Here is a 14,545-nt window from a genome sequence, read left to right on the forward strand (position 1 = left end):
CTTCAATTTTTTGGAAGAGTTTGAGAAGGACAGGTATTAAGTCTTCTTTGAATGTTTGGTAGAATTCACCAGGGAAGCCATCTGGTCCTGGACTTATTTTTGGGGAGGTTTTTGATTGCTGTTTCGATCTCCTTACCGGTGATCAGTCTATTCAAATGCTCTACTTCTTCTTGGTCCAGTTTTGGAAGGTTGTATGTTTCTACGAATTTATCCATTTCTTCCATATTATCCAATTTGTTGGGATATAGCTTTTCATAGTATTCTCTTATCTTTTGTATTTCTGAGGTGTCCATTGTAATTTCTCCTGTATCATTTCTGATTTTATTTATTTGAGCCCTCTCTCTTTTTTTCTTTGTGAGTCTAACTAAGGGTTTGCCAATTTTGTTTATCTTTTCAAAGAACCAGCTCTTGGTTTCATTAATTTTTTCTTTTCTTTTTTTTTTTTTTTTTTGGTCTCTATTTCATTTATTTCTGCTCTGATTGTCATTATTTCCTTAATTCTACTGACTTCAGGCTCCATTTTCTTTTTTCCTCCTAGTTATTTTAGGTATATTGTTAGACTATATATTTGAGACTTTTTTTGTTTCTTAAAGTAGGCCTGCATTGCTATATACTTCCCTCTTAGAACTGCTTTTGCCACATCCCATAGGTTTTGGTATGTTCACTTTCAATTTCCGGCAGATATTTCTTCATTTCTCCTTTGATTGTTCATTGATCCAATAGTTGTTCAGTAGTATGTTGTTTAGTCCCCACGTATTCATGACTTTTCCGGCTTTCTTCTTGTAGTTGATTTCTAGTTTCATCCCATTGTGGTCAGAAAAGATGCTTGATATGATTTCACTCTTAAATTTATTGAGACTTGTTTTGTTTCTCAACATATGGTCTATATTTGAGAATGTTCCATGTGCACTTGAGAAGAATGTATATTCCACTGCTTTTAAATGGAGTGGTCTTTATATATTAGGTTCAACTAGTGTAATGTGTCATTGAAGGCCAATATTTCCCTGTTGACTTTCTGTCTGGGTGATCTATCCATTGATGTAAGTAGAGTATTAATGTCCCCTACCATCATTGTGTTACCGTCAGTTTCTCTTTTTCAGGTCTGTTAACAGTTGCTTTGTATACTTCGGTGTTACTATGTTAGGTGCATATATATTAATAAATGTTAAGACTACCTGATGGATTGGCACCTTTATCATTGTATAATGCCCATCTTGTCTTTTGTTATCATTTTGGCTTGAAGTCTATTTTGTCTAATATAAATATGGCTACACTTGCTTTTTTTGGTCACCATTTGCTTGGGGTATAATCTTCCATCCCTTCACTTGGAGTCTATGTTTGTCTCTAGAACAGAGATAGGTCTGCTGTAGGCAGCATTTTGTTGGGTCTTGTCTTTTTGTCCATCTAGCCACTCTGTGTCATTTCAGTGGTGAATTCGATCCATTTGCATTTTGGGTGATTATTGATATACGAGGACTTAATACCCCTATTTTGTCTTTTGTTGTCTGGTTACTCTATATTTCCCTTATTTCTTTTTCCTTGTGATTTGGTCTAATATTTCAGTTTGGCGGTTTTCTATGATGTGTTTCTCAGTTTCCTCTTTTTTTTGGTTCATGATTCAACTCTGAATTTTTGTTTTGTGGTTACCGAGAGGTTTGTATAAAATATCCCATAAATGAGATAGTCCTGTTTCTGCTGATGGCATTTTATCTTTACTTGCCTATGTGGTTTCCATCCTTTTCCTCTTCCCCTTCTGTTTTTGTTGTTACAAATTATCCCTTTTTGTATTGTGAATTTGTTACCAAATTGAAGCTGTTATAGTCATTTTTAATGTTTTCTTTCCCTTTAACGTTATGTTATAATTAAGTGTTTACTACTCTATTCTGATACAGAGTTACAATTTTCAGATTCTGTCTGCCTATCACTTGCTTAAAGCTTTGTATACCTTTGACTTTTTGTTTCAGGTAGGAAAGCTCTTTGCAAGATTTCTTGTAAGGTATGTCTAGAGTGATGAATGCTGTCAGCTTTTGCTTGTCCAGAAAAGCCTTTATTTCTCCTTCATATTTAAAAGATAACTTTGCTGGATAGAGTATTCTTGGCTGACTTGTTATCTTTCAATATTTTGCGTATGTCATTCCACTCTCTCCTGGCCTGTAGAGTTTCCTGTAAGAAATCTGCTGATAGCCTAATGAGGGTTCCTTTGTAGGTTACTGCTTTTTTCCTCTGGCCCCTAATATCTTCCTTTGCCATTGACTTTGATAATTTTAATATAATATGCCTTGGAGAAGGTCTTTTTGTGTTGAGATAATTATGTGTTCTATTATCTTCATGTACTTGTGTATCCAGTTCTTTCCCCAGGTTTGGGAAGTTCTCAGATATTATTTCTCTAAATAAGTTCTTTGTTCCTTTCTCCTTCTCTTCTCCTTCTGGGATACACATTATCCTTAGGTTGCTTTTCCTAAATGAGTCAGATATTTCTCATAGCATTTCTTAATTTGTTTAAAATCTTAGTTCTCTCCCTCTTCCACCTGAATCATTTCTAGATTTCTTTCTTTGAGCTTGTTAATCTCTCTTCCATAAGGTCTTCTCTATTTCCAATGCTTTCTACTTTCTTTTTTATCTCATTTATTGAATTATTCGGCTCCAGAATTTCTGTTTGGTTCTTTTTTAGATGTTCTATCACTTTGGTGAAGCACCCCTTCTCTTCATTAATTTTATTCTGAGCTCATTGAACTGTCTTTTTGAGTTTTCCTCTACTTTGTTGAGTTTCTTCATGACAACTATGTTGAATTCTCTATCAGTTATATCATAAACTTCTATGACTTCAAGTTTAGTTTCTGTAGAATTGTCACTTTGTTTTTGTGATAACATGTTACCATAGTTTTTCATGGTGTTCAATGACTTGTTCTTCTGCCAGTGCATTTAGAATAGCAAATTCCTTTCTTAATTAGATAAGGCTTTGTTTACTTTGATTCAGAGCTGTTTCTGGTTTCATTTTAAAGCCTGTACTTTCCACCCTCCACTGCCTCTGCCAGAGGTGTTGTCCATGCCTTCGATGTGTTGTTTGTGCCTCCAGTGCTGCTGGTGCCTTGCTGCTTACGATGTCACTTCAGTCATGAGCATCACCACAGGGGTCACTGGGCTGATGAGCACCACTGCTGCTTCTGGGGTCACCTGGGTCCCAGGTTCCCACAGTGAAATGGGAGGAGGGGAAGGAGGCAAGAGTGAGGGTCACAAGTACCTCTGCCACATCCAGGTTTGTTGGGTCTGAGGTGCCACTGCCATGAGTGGGATGGCAAGACCACAGGCATCACAGAAGCTGGGGGAGACCAGGTTCATAGGCTCTGCTGTCACTGCTTCCACACTCTTCATGGCCTGAGGCACTGCTGCCACATGCATCACCTGTGCTGCTTCTCCTAGGTTTTCCAGTGATGCTGGCATCACTGCTGCTTGGGCACTTGGTTTTCAGGTGTCACCACTGCAGCCAGGTGGGTTGGGTTCACAGGTGCCATCACTACTGCCAAGAGAGGATGGGGACTGGGTCACAGGCACCACCACAATTCCTGGAGCTTCTGGTCTTGGGCAGCGGAGCGTTTCCTAGAACCTCAGGTTATGGTTACTGCCAATGCCACTGGGGGCACTAGGGTTGGATACAGCCCCCACTGCTGAAGGGGCCATCATCAGAGGCACCACAGCTAGGGCAGAGGGTAAGGGACTGGGCCACAGTCACCATTGTAGTCACTGGAGCCTCTAGTCTCTGGTGCCACAGAAGTTCTTGAAGGCTGTGTCATGGGAGCCACCCACCACTGCTGGGAGAAGTGGAGGGGCTGAGTAACGAATGCCATTGTGGTTTCTAGATCCTCTGGTCTCAGGTACTGTCACAGTTCCTGGAACTTCTGGTCATGGGCACTGCTGCCACTGCCAAAGGTACTAGGGTTTTGAATGAAGCCTCCACTACTGGGAAGGCCAAGGTCGGAGGAGCCACCACCAAGGGAGTAGGTGGCGACTGGGTCACAGGTGCTACAGTGGTTCCTACAGCCTCCAGGAGCATAGGTTGCCTAGTTCTGTTCACGGGTTTTACTGAAGTTCCGGGAGCCTCCAGTCTTAGGAGCTGCCACCACTTCTCCCCTGATTCTACCACTCCACCAGGTCCAATCGACCCACCTTCATATATATAGATGTATGGATGTCTCAGGTGTTCTGGTATGCTGTGCAGAGGATCCTTTGTTGGTCTATGGATGTCCTACTGGTTGTCACTTCAGGGGAGAGACAAAGGGAGTAACTCTCTATGCCATGAGGTTGACATCACCCCTTACAAGCTGTTTAAGCTTAGGTAAGTCACATATTTTCTTCATTGCAGTTTCCCCACTTACAAAGTGAGAAAAAACTTATAATTATCATCCTGCCTGTGATCAAATTTCATAAACTTCATGTAAGTGGTTTGAAAAGTATAACACAATAAAAACAATAATACCTGTATTTATCCTTGGAGGAATTCTTGGTAACTGATCTTTGTTTTAGATTACAAATTAAATAGAATATTAAGCTAATGTGGCTAGGAATTAACACCATGTATGCTATAATTATAGTATTCCAAAACATAGTCTACACATATACAAGAATATGTATATGATTTTCAAGAAGAAAAGAGAATGGGAAATTTAAAAAAAATTTTTTTAAAGTTAGATAGTGAGAGACTAGGGTACTATGTGAGTTGTCCCAAATAAGACTTCCATAGTACAAGATGATTCAAAGAACTAAGCTATGCGTTCTAAGTTTTTATAAATTTTTTCGCTCTGTGATGGCACACTATATGTGGTGCCAATTGTTTACTAAAAATTCTTTTATACATGTGATTCTTGGTTCTTCATTTCTTGGACAGTAGATTAAGGGCAAGGGAGTGCACCGCACATTGTTGTTTATGCCTTTATGCAAATAAAGGAAGAATCACGGACACATAAAGGATAAAACAAAATCAGCAGAATCAAAGTAATTGCAAGCCACACAGGAAATTGAGGGGAAGTTTTGAGATGTGTTTTCCATTTTAATAATTTAGGAAATAGGGTTAGAATCAATCATATCTAAATATTAAAGGCCTCAAAAACTACAACTGACATTTGGGTTACCATACAAAACTCAGATATTGCCAAGATTTCATTTTCTATTGAATTTTCCTTTATCCATTATCCACACTAGCTGAATATTCCTCCAGTTTACAGTGTTATATACATAGTACACTTATCTTGATGGAAATGGTTGGCAATAATATATATAACAAAACTATTACCTTTGTAAAAAATATACTTCTGTATTTGGAAAATAAGTAAGTTGATTTTCATAATGTACTTTATAATCTTAAATATTCAAATTACTGAAGCTTAAAGAAAAAAACTAACATTTTCCAGACAGCTTTTATCATAAAATTTTTCCCAAATATTTTCAAGTAATTCTTTCAAACACCTATTGGATTCATCAAGTCCTTTTAGAGCCCAGCACTCCGTCTGCCTCAGATATTCTTTATTGTTCTTTAGGTGATACAGGTGCTCCAAGCATTTAATTTACCTAGCTACACCAAGCCTATAATGTCCACTACTTTCCAAGCTACATATCACAGTTTCACAAGCTATTTCCACCTCTCCTACACTCCTTTCCTACATTTCCATACTCTAACCTACAGTGAGAAGTATGGACACTTCTCACTGCCTTGAAAATAAAGAGAAATATGAGATGCTTACTTGTGTTACATTACTTCAGAGACCTTCTTGCTAAGATTTGTGAAACTTATTTTCTTACTATTGATAATAGGATATCAAAGAATACAGACTAAAATTTCTCTCAATATTTCAACTATTCAAAAAAAGAATAACTGTTGGAGAAAAGACTTAAGATATTTCACTATGTGTTAACTAAACCAAAGATGGAAGGCAAAATTTATGATGAATTCTGCCTTAAAAGCAAGAAATTAAAGGACAAATTCTAGGTTTTTTTAAATTAATACTATCTATCAATGGGAATTATACCTCCTCTTTTATCAATATTTACAACAGATTCTATGCGTTTTAAATTAAGAAAAAGATGCCCTTTTTTTCATTAGGTTTATGCCACTTAAAAAATTTAAGATTGATGTTTGAACTTGATTTTATATGGCTGTTTCCTCCAGTAGAGAGTGATTAGTATTTAGGCAATCTTGTTTATTTCATATGTTACCAAAAATTCTGTGCCCTAGTGAGAGTACATGCTCAATAAGTGCTGAAAAAGTGAGGGAATGGAAGAGTGGTTGAGGAATGGATGGGTGGATGAACCATTGGTGAAGAGATGCTCCATTATACTATTACTGCCAACAGGTAAATGGGGTCAGTCCCAACCAATTAGTCTTTTTACTGCCTCTCTTACATCTTTGTTTCTGAGGGTGTAGATTAGAGGGTTGAGGCTAGGGGTGACAACAGTATAAAAGAGGGCAATGAACTTGCCTTGATCTTGAGAATTTCCCGATGGTGGCTGGAGATATATGCACATGACTGGAATGAAAAAGAGGGATACAACCAGAAGATGGGCTCCACAGGTCCCAAAGACTTTCTGAAGGCCAGTTGTTGACTGCATTCTCAGCACAGCCCTGGCAATGGCACCATAGGAGCTGAGAATGAGGATGAGAGGTATGAGAACAAAAATAGAGCTGGTGACCATGAGGGTCAGCTCATTAGCATGGGTATCAACACATGACAGTCGTAGCAGTGCTGGAACTTCACAGAAGAAGTGGTCCACTTGACGATTTCCACACAGGGGTATGCAGAATGTAAAGGAGGAGTGAACAGCTGAGTTGGTAAACCCACTTACCCAAGAAGCCACAGCCAGCAGATGGCAGAAACGAGGGTGCATGAGGACAGTATAATGCAAAGGTCTACATACAGCTACATAACGGTCATAAGACATCACCACCAGTAACACACATTCTGTGGTTCCCAGTGCAAGGGAAAAGTAAAGTTGTATCATGCAACCAGCATAAGAGATGGTTTTCTCTAGGCCCCAGAGGTTAACCAGAAACTGGGGGATGGCACTGGTGGTGTAGCAGAGATCCAGAAAAGAGAGGTTTGAGAGGAAGAAGTACATGGGAGTGTGGAGATGGGAGTCCAGGTATGACAAGATAATAATAAATAGGTTGCCTATCAATGTCATTGAGTAGAACATCAAGATAACCACAAAGAGAACTACTTCCAAATGAGGCCAATTAGAAAAACCCAGTAGAACAAAGTAGCTTTCTGAACTTGCATTGATTTTTTCCATCATCATTCATTTCTTGTTACCTGAGGAAAGAATATTATACACTCAAAAGAAGTGAGGACATGCTAAAAGAATCACAGGGACACATGAAAAAGAAACAGAAACCAGTCTGAAGGGTCTACCACTATTCAATCCTAGGGTAATTTGGGCATTAAGAGCAACTATAATACTAACGACTTGAAAGAAATAAGAATCTACAAGATCATATTGACATTAAAAAAAAGAAAGAATATATAAATAGTAGAGAATAAAAGTTAGTTTTCTTGGTAGGATGCTAATTACTAAATATAGAAGGAATAGTGGAGTTAGAAAAACATAAATGGATGCTAAAAACTAGTGAGTGAAAATATGATTAGTAAAAGGATATTTACAGTTTAAAAAACCTACCCACAAATTACTTGTTTATTACAAAATGAAAAATAGTACACTTTACAACAGAAAAACCTGGTGCACATCTCCATGGCCAAGTAATCAATGTTAACATCACCAATGTTGAGACAAACCAACATTATGTGCCTATTAATATGACGTTCTGACCAGGACATAATGTTACATCAGTGATATTCCTGCCAAAAATGCACAGCCTGATTCTAGTAAAAGAAACATGAGACAAACTCAAATTGAGACAAGTTTGACCAAATATCTGGCCTGTATTCTTCAAAAATATCAAGTTCAATGAAGACAAATAAAGGCTAAGGAAGTGATTCATATTAAAGGAAATCAAAGAGACGTGATAAATGAGTGATCTTTGACTGGGAAAACAATAGTTATTAACAACATTATTGAGACACTTGGAGAAATGTGAATATAGACAATGGATTAAATAATAATATTGTATCCATATTGAACTTTCTGATTTTGTTAACTCTACAGTGATTATGTAATTTAAAGCCCTTGTTCTTAGGAAATAAACACTTAAAGAGACACAACATCTCCACCTTACTCTCAAATAGTCCAGAAAACAAGATGATAGAAGATTAGATAGATAGATAAATGACAGAATAAAACTGTTAAGGCACAAAGTAAACAATTGCTGAATCTGGTTAAAGTGTCAATGGTTGTTCTTTGTACCACTTTTACAACTTTTTTGTAAATTTTGAATTTTATCAGAATAAAAAGTTGCAAGAGGGAGCTGGCCCAGTGGAGTAGTGGTTAAGCGTGCATGCTCTACTTTAGCAGCCCAGGGTTCACAGGATCAGATCCAGCACGGACGTAAACACTGCTCATCAAGCCATGCTGTGGCAGCATCCCACATACAAAATGGAGGAAGATTGGCAGAGATGGTAGCTCAGAGACAATCTTCCTCAAGAAAAAAGAGGAAGATTGGCAATGGATATTAGCTCAGAGCCAGTCTTATTCACCAAAATAAATAAGTAAATAAAGTTACAAGAAGTAACTATAAAATAATTTTTTTTCACTTTTATATTTCATCAAGATATTTGCCCCTATAGAAAAATAACTTTTTGACTGTCGAGATCTTCTCATTCATCCCAGAGTGACATCAGGGTAAATAGCAACTTGAAAAATTCCTAACATAGCTACAGAAGAAAATTTCCATGGAATAAATGATGTTTTTGTTAACAAATAGTATTAGTTCTCTTTTAAGCATTTTAAGGGAATTTCCATGTTTGTGATTTCCATCCTTCATGTATATGATTATAGAAAACATAATAATTGCAATTCCATTAATCTTACCTATAGATGAAAAGATATGATGAACAATGACAAATTTATTAGTCATTTCAAAATGTTTATATAAGGTGAAAAATACTGAACTTCAATTAAATATTCTTATAGAAAGAACCCAATCTTCTGATTTGTTTACTTGAGCTCACAGCTTATTTCTAAACTGAAACTATGATGCAAATAGAGATACCAAAAAAGAGACACACCGACGATTACACATCAACTAATGGATATTCATGCTATGAACAAAGCTGAAAACCTTAATTAAGTTGAATAGATCTCTGAAATAGACTGGGGAGAACAATGATAGAATCCTTCCTAAAGTACGTGTGAATATAACTGAATTTGAAAAGATATAAATTCATTGGGAGAACAAATAAGAAAGGAAGAAAGTGAGGATGGAGGAAAATGGAGAGTAACCTAACTATGGTGCTTAAAGTTGAGAGTGTGTATATGTGTATCGCAGGGCTGAGAAGCTTGAAACACAGGCCCTGAAGAAGGTTTCCATATTATTTCTTTTTCTCTAGGACAATACCTGAGATAGTATTTAAATTATCAGCATAATTTATAATTTCTACTATATTTTCATTCTCCAACTTAGAGAAGAATTCTGAATATTTATTGAAGCCATTAAATGGCTGTATATCATTTAATATATTGTGCCAAGTGAGCTCATGCTTCTATTTTTAAAAAAAAAAAAAGTACATTGTGTACATAGTTATAACTCTTGGGTGATCCTTTTCTCTTGTAGGTTTTCGAACATTCATAGGAAAGATTAATACCATCTTTTGTGTTACAGCTACCGTGACAATGCATAGTAACCCACCATTTCATTATCCTCCTTCTCTCTGTGAATGCTTTGCCTGTTCCGCTTTGCCACATCACTTCTGCTTCCCTCCTTCCACAACCAGTTCTTTCTCTCACACTTCCTAATAAGTTATAGCAAGAAGGAAAAAGAAAGAAATGACAGCACAGCCACCTGTGGTTACCTCTTTTGGGGTCTCTTAATTATTCACATTCTATGAGTGCAACTACTGAAAAAGATGTTAGTAGTAGCTAATAGGTTGAGTTTCAGCAGGAAAGTTAGAAAGAGTTAGTTTGGCCCCAAGACTGGGGACCAAACTAACTGAGGACTGATTCAGTCTTAACTCTTAATCATTAACTCTTAATCATTAACTAATTGTGACACTAATCTCGACTAGTTTCTACAGCTCAGAAACCATTCAGGATCATCAGATAATGCATTGCTTAAAAAGAAAATTTTCTGTAATAAACAGAAGTTTAATATAAAGAATTATTAAACTGTGGAAGGAGAGTAACTATAAAGATGTAAAGAGAACTCTACAGTATATCTTGGGCCAAGGGGCAGAATCGAGGAAACAATAAACTTGGAATAGGGCTTCCTCCTCAAGGCTAGGGTTCAGATCTCAACAAAGAAGGTGTGTTTACAGCCCACTGATTGGTGAAGAAGTTCACCGTGGGCAGAATCAAAAATTATGAACAATCAAATAGTAAATCATAAAGATTATTTCACCAACAGGTCACAGTCATTTGAAAGATGATGAAGAAATCCCGAGATCTTTTTTATTTCCCTAGAATAGGACAAAAATACCTCTTGAGAGATATGAATCCAGATGTTGTCATTGCTTCCTCTGATGCAGATACAATTTTCTTCTTCCTTATACAGTTGCCTGAATAACTTAATAAGTTAACTTAAAAGTGGCAGCTGTGGGATATGTTCCATAACTCTGTTCCATAACTCACCCTTCAACATTCTTATGAAAGTTAGAAAGGAATACAAGACACAGGGCCAAAAATAAAAAATACCAGATTTAAGTGGAGAAAAGGTACGGACTTCATAGTTTCATTCTCTTTTGTTGGAAGAGAGGGCAGTAAAAGCCTTATCAATGGTTGCTTTCATGGGCTTTCTTCTTGTTCTTGAAATAAAGCATTACAGAGGAAAAAGCGGTGGACACGATTCTCTTTTCCTTATCCTCATATCACTGGCCAACTTAAATTTTTCTTATATTAGTACCTTTATGCTCTTACCTACTGCTTAATTAGAAATCAAATAACTCCTTTTACTTCTGTCCTTCCTGTGTCTATTCACATTTCCTGTAGTGTTTGTCTTTCTGATCTATGTTCTCATTACGTGTAGACCAATCTGATCTCTGGTTGTCATCTCCTTGAAATCACCAACATACACGGCTGCCTACACCATATATGCTAATCTACTACATCAAATTAGAAAAGTAGAGTCTGAAAATTACTATGATCATCTTTGCTACAGAAGAGAGAATCCTGTGTGTACCAAAAAGATTTGCTTTAGCTGGAAGGAGGAACTCATTAGAGCATTCAGTGTATCAGGAGATGGACTCCTTTCCTAGAGCAAATAGAAACTTTATGGAAACAAAAGAATAATGTGACTTGCTTCCCTTGAGAGGGGCGATTGGGAGAGTAAATCCCAAAGTGGCAATTATTGTCCTGCAAGGAGTTAACCTAGTCACAACAGTTTCGGAAGAATACCTTCAACATGGTACCACACTGCTCTACCAGAATAACAATGAATCTATAGACCAACCATCACTGACAAAAATATGATAAGCTGTGTCTATAGGGAAGTGAAGGTGTTGTCCTGAATTACCTGAAATTTCTTCCCCAATTCCTCATCATGCTAAGGGCCAAATTTGAAGAATAACTTGTCAGAGGTAGTCTAACTTGGGGGGGGGGGGGGGAAGCGTGAAACATATTTAAAAATGGAATACATAAAGAGTAAATTGTATATCTTTGCCTTATTAATTGATTTAATTGTGTTTGCCTGACACATCTAAAATTTAAGGCTAAGTTTAGCTCTGCAAAAAGATTAAAACTAATTTTCGAAGATGATTCAAGCTATCCCTTAGAAGTTAACTACCAAAAGTCACAAAACTTAACAAAACCATTTAAAATTTCCAAAAAATTTGCATCAATAATTTACCTTAGCATCTTGCCAAGAGCTTTCCCATACTATATCATATAAACTAAGGAAACTAGCTGAGATTGCTAGTCTACATCCAATAATTGAGTTATTTAAATGAAAAACATATCATGAGTTAATGTTAGCATTTTTAAATTGTTTCTAACTAATACATTCCATTCATAGTAAAGAAAATCTTGGTATAGAAATAATTTTATACTAAGATTACACTTTAAAGATTGTATCTTTTTTTTTTTTTTGCTGAGAAACATTTGCCCTGAGCTAACATTTGTCACCAATCCTTCTCTTTTTGCTCAAGGAAGATTTTCCCTGGACTAACGTGTGAGGCAGATCTTCCTCTAGCTTGTACGTGGGCTGCCACCACAGCATGGCCACCAACAAGTGGCATAGTTCCACACCAGGAACCGAACTCGGGCCTCCAAAATGGAGTGTGCTGAACTTAACTGCTAGGCCACTCTGGCTGACTCTAAAAATTGTAATTTTAACAGAGTAATCAGGTATTTTCCATTCTATTTAAGAGAAATACCACAAAATAGTCTTTATGTTTCAGTGGTCTTGATTATTGTGAGAACTCAATAAGAAAAATATATATAAATATTTTCCACAGTGTTTGGTACATAATTATTCAATACATGTTATCATATATCTGACTGAATTTTAATTTGAACTCATATTTTAATAAACAATTCTACTTCATTTCTTTGTTATTCTTTATTTTAGATATTAAAAATAAAACACCTATGTTCCCACAACTCAGAATCATCAACTACTACTTTTTGGGGGGGAGGAGGGAAGATTAGCCCTGAGCTAACATCTGCCACTAATTCTCCTCTTTTTCCTTCTTTCTTTTTTTTTCTTTTGCTGAGGAAGATTGGCCCTGAGCTAACATCTGTGCCAATCTTCCTTCCTTTTATATGTGGGACACCTGCCACAGCATGGCTTGACAAATGGTGTGTAGGTCCGCAGTCAGGATCCCAACCGGCCAACCCCAGACCACCGAAGCAGAACATGCAAACTTAACCACCATGCCACCAGGCCAGCCACATCAACTATTACTTTTGCATGTTTATTTCCAGGATTTTTTAGCACATAAAATATCACAGATAAAAAGCCCATGTCCCCTATAACTACCATTCTCTGACCCAACACCCACACCAGAGACAACCAATATTATGAGCTTGGTATATATCATCCCAGTTCACTTTAATATATACTAAATGTTATTTTTTAAATAAATATTTAAATTTAAATATTAATATTATTAAATAGTATTTATAGTTACAATTTTTTTGTTTTATTGAGGAAGTATTTAACCAGTGATAAGCTTTTAGCAGAATTCATTCAGTTATCAAAATCTTGGAAATGTCTGACAACCTGGGCTGTAGCAGATTGTACCAAGTTCCAATATTCTTTATGCTGGAGTCACTAGATTCGTAAGAGAAAGTTTAGCCTCTGCCAAGCTACTGGGTGCTAACAAATGTTAAAAGTTTTTATGTGCCATATTATGAATCTGTTGTTGGGAAAACATGGATGGCATAAAAAGGTTTAATTACAGCAAAGTATTTCTAAAGCAACACCTCTCAGTTTTTTCTTTTCCTACAAAACATTTTAGAGATAAAACACATTGAAAGTATGTGGCTTTCAAAGTGCTTTATGGAAGAAACATGGACCCTGAGTTTGGGTAGTTTTCAGATTCCATACTCAACCTTAAAGACATGAAACCAATGCAAACCATTTTAATTGTAAGATTATCACAGACCATAAGGCACAAGTCACGTATGGGGGCTCACATGGGACAAATAACATTAATTCACCTTTGTAGACTTCTGGTAAACTGAGAGTTTTCTTTGAAAAGAATGTGAATTAGAGTAGATTATAAACTATTAAAACATCATGGATGGAACTTAAGCTAGAGATGAGTTCCAGCTTTGGTATTTAGTTATTGCTGGGTATGATTTCCTATTTTTCCCCAATCCTTTCATCTTCATCAGCTGTCAGAAAACCTACATAGTCCAAGGGTGAGACCACTCACCAATGAAGTAAAATATGATGAAACCTCCGTGGCTGGGGTAGAATAGAGCTTAGGATTACTGAGATGCCAGAAGAAGATGTTCACTCTCATCCTATCAGGATAAACGTTACACATAATACTAAAAAGAATAGATAGAATTAGAAGGGTATATCAAAAATAATCCCATCATCTGCCTTCTAAGGTATTGTCTGATCACTTAGAAGCTTATTGCCTTCACATATGAACTAGATCCTTTAATGTCAAGTTTACAATAATTAATTATTTATTTAAATTAATCGTTAAAGTCATCATGGTTTCCCTGATCCAAAGATAAAAGTCAGAATGACAAAGGCCTATAAGGAGACATTTTTTGGATTCCATGTGAGTGGAAAAATGAAAAATCTGAATCAACCCCAATTATTAAAAAAAGATGGAGAATATTGAGTTTTCTTCCCCTTGTACATGTTCAGATTTTGAAAATGCATTTTATACACCTGACAAAAGAAGACAGGACATATTAGTAATTATTCATAGTCAACACTTAAAACAATCAGCCCCCCCCCCCCAAATTTTGTGTGTCTCACATCTCACAA

At 36.5% G+C, this 14,545-nt stretch overlaps 1 pseudogene; it reads right to left on the minus strand.

The window, feature by feature from the left end:
• Nucleotides 1-6,354: 6,354 nt before the first annotated feature.
• LOC124226934 (olfactory receptor 2J3-like) lies at nucleotides 6,355-7,291 on the minus strand (annotated as a pseudogene).
• Nucleotides 7,292-14,545: the final 7,254 nt, after the last annotated feature.

The sequence above is a fragment of the Equus quagga genome, chromosome 15 (assembly GCF_021613505.1).
Source record: "Equus quagga isolate Etosha38 chromosome 15, UCLA_HA_Equagga_1.0, whole genome shotgun sequence".
NCBI classification, from domain to species: Eukaryota; Metazoa; Chordata; class Mammalia; order Perissodactyla; family Equidae; genus Equus; species Equus quagga.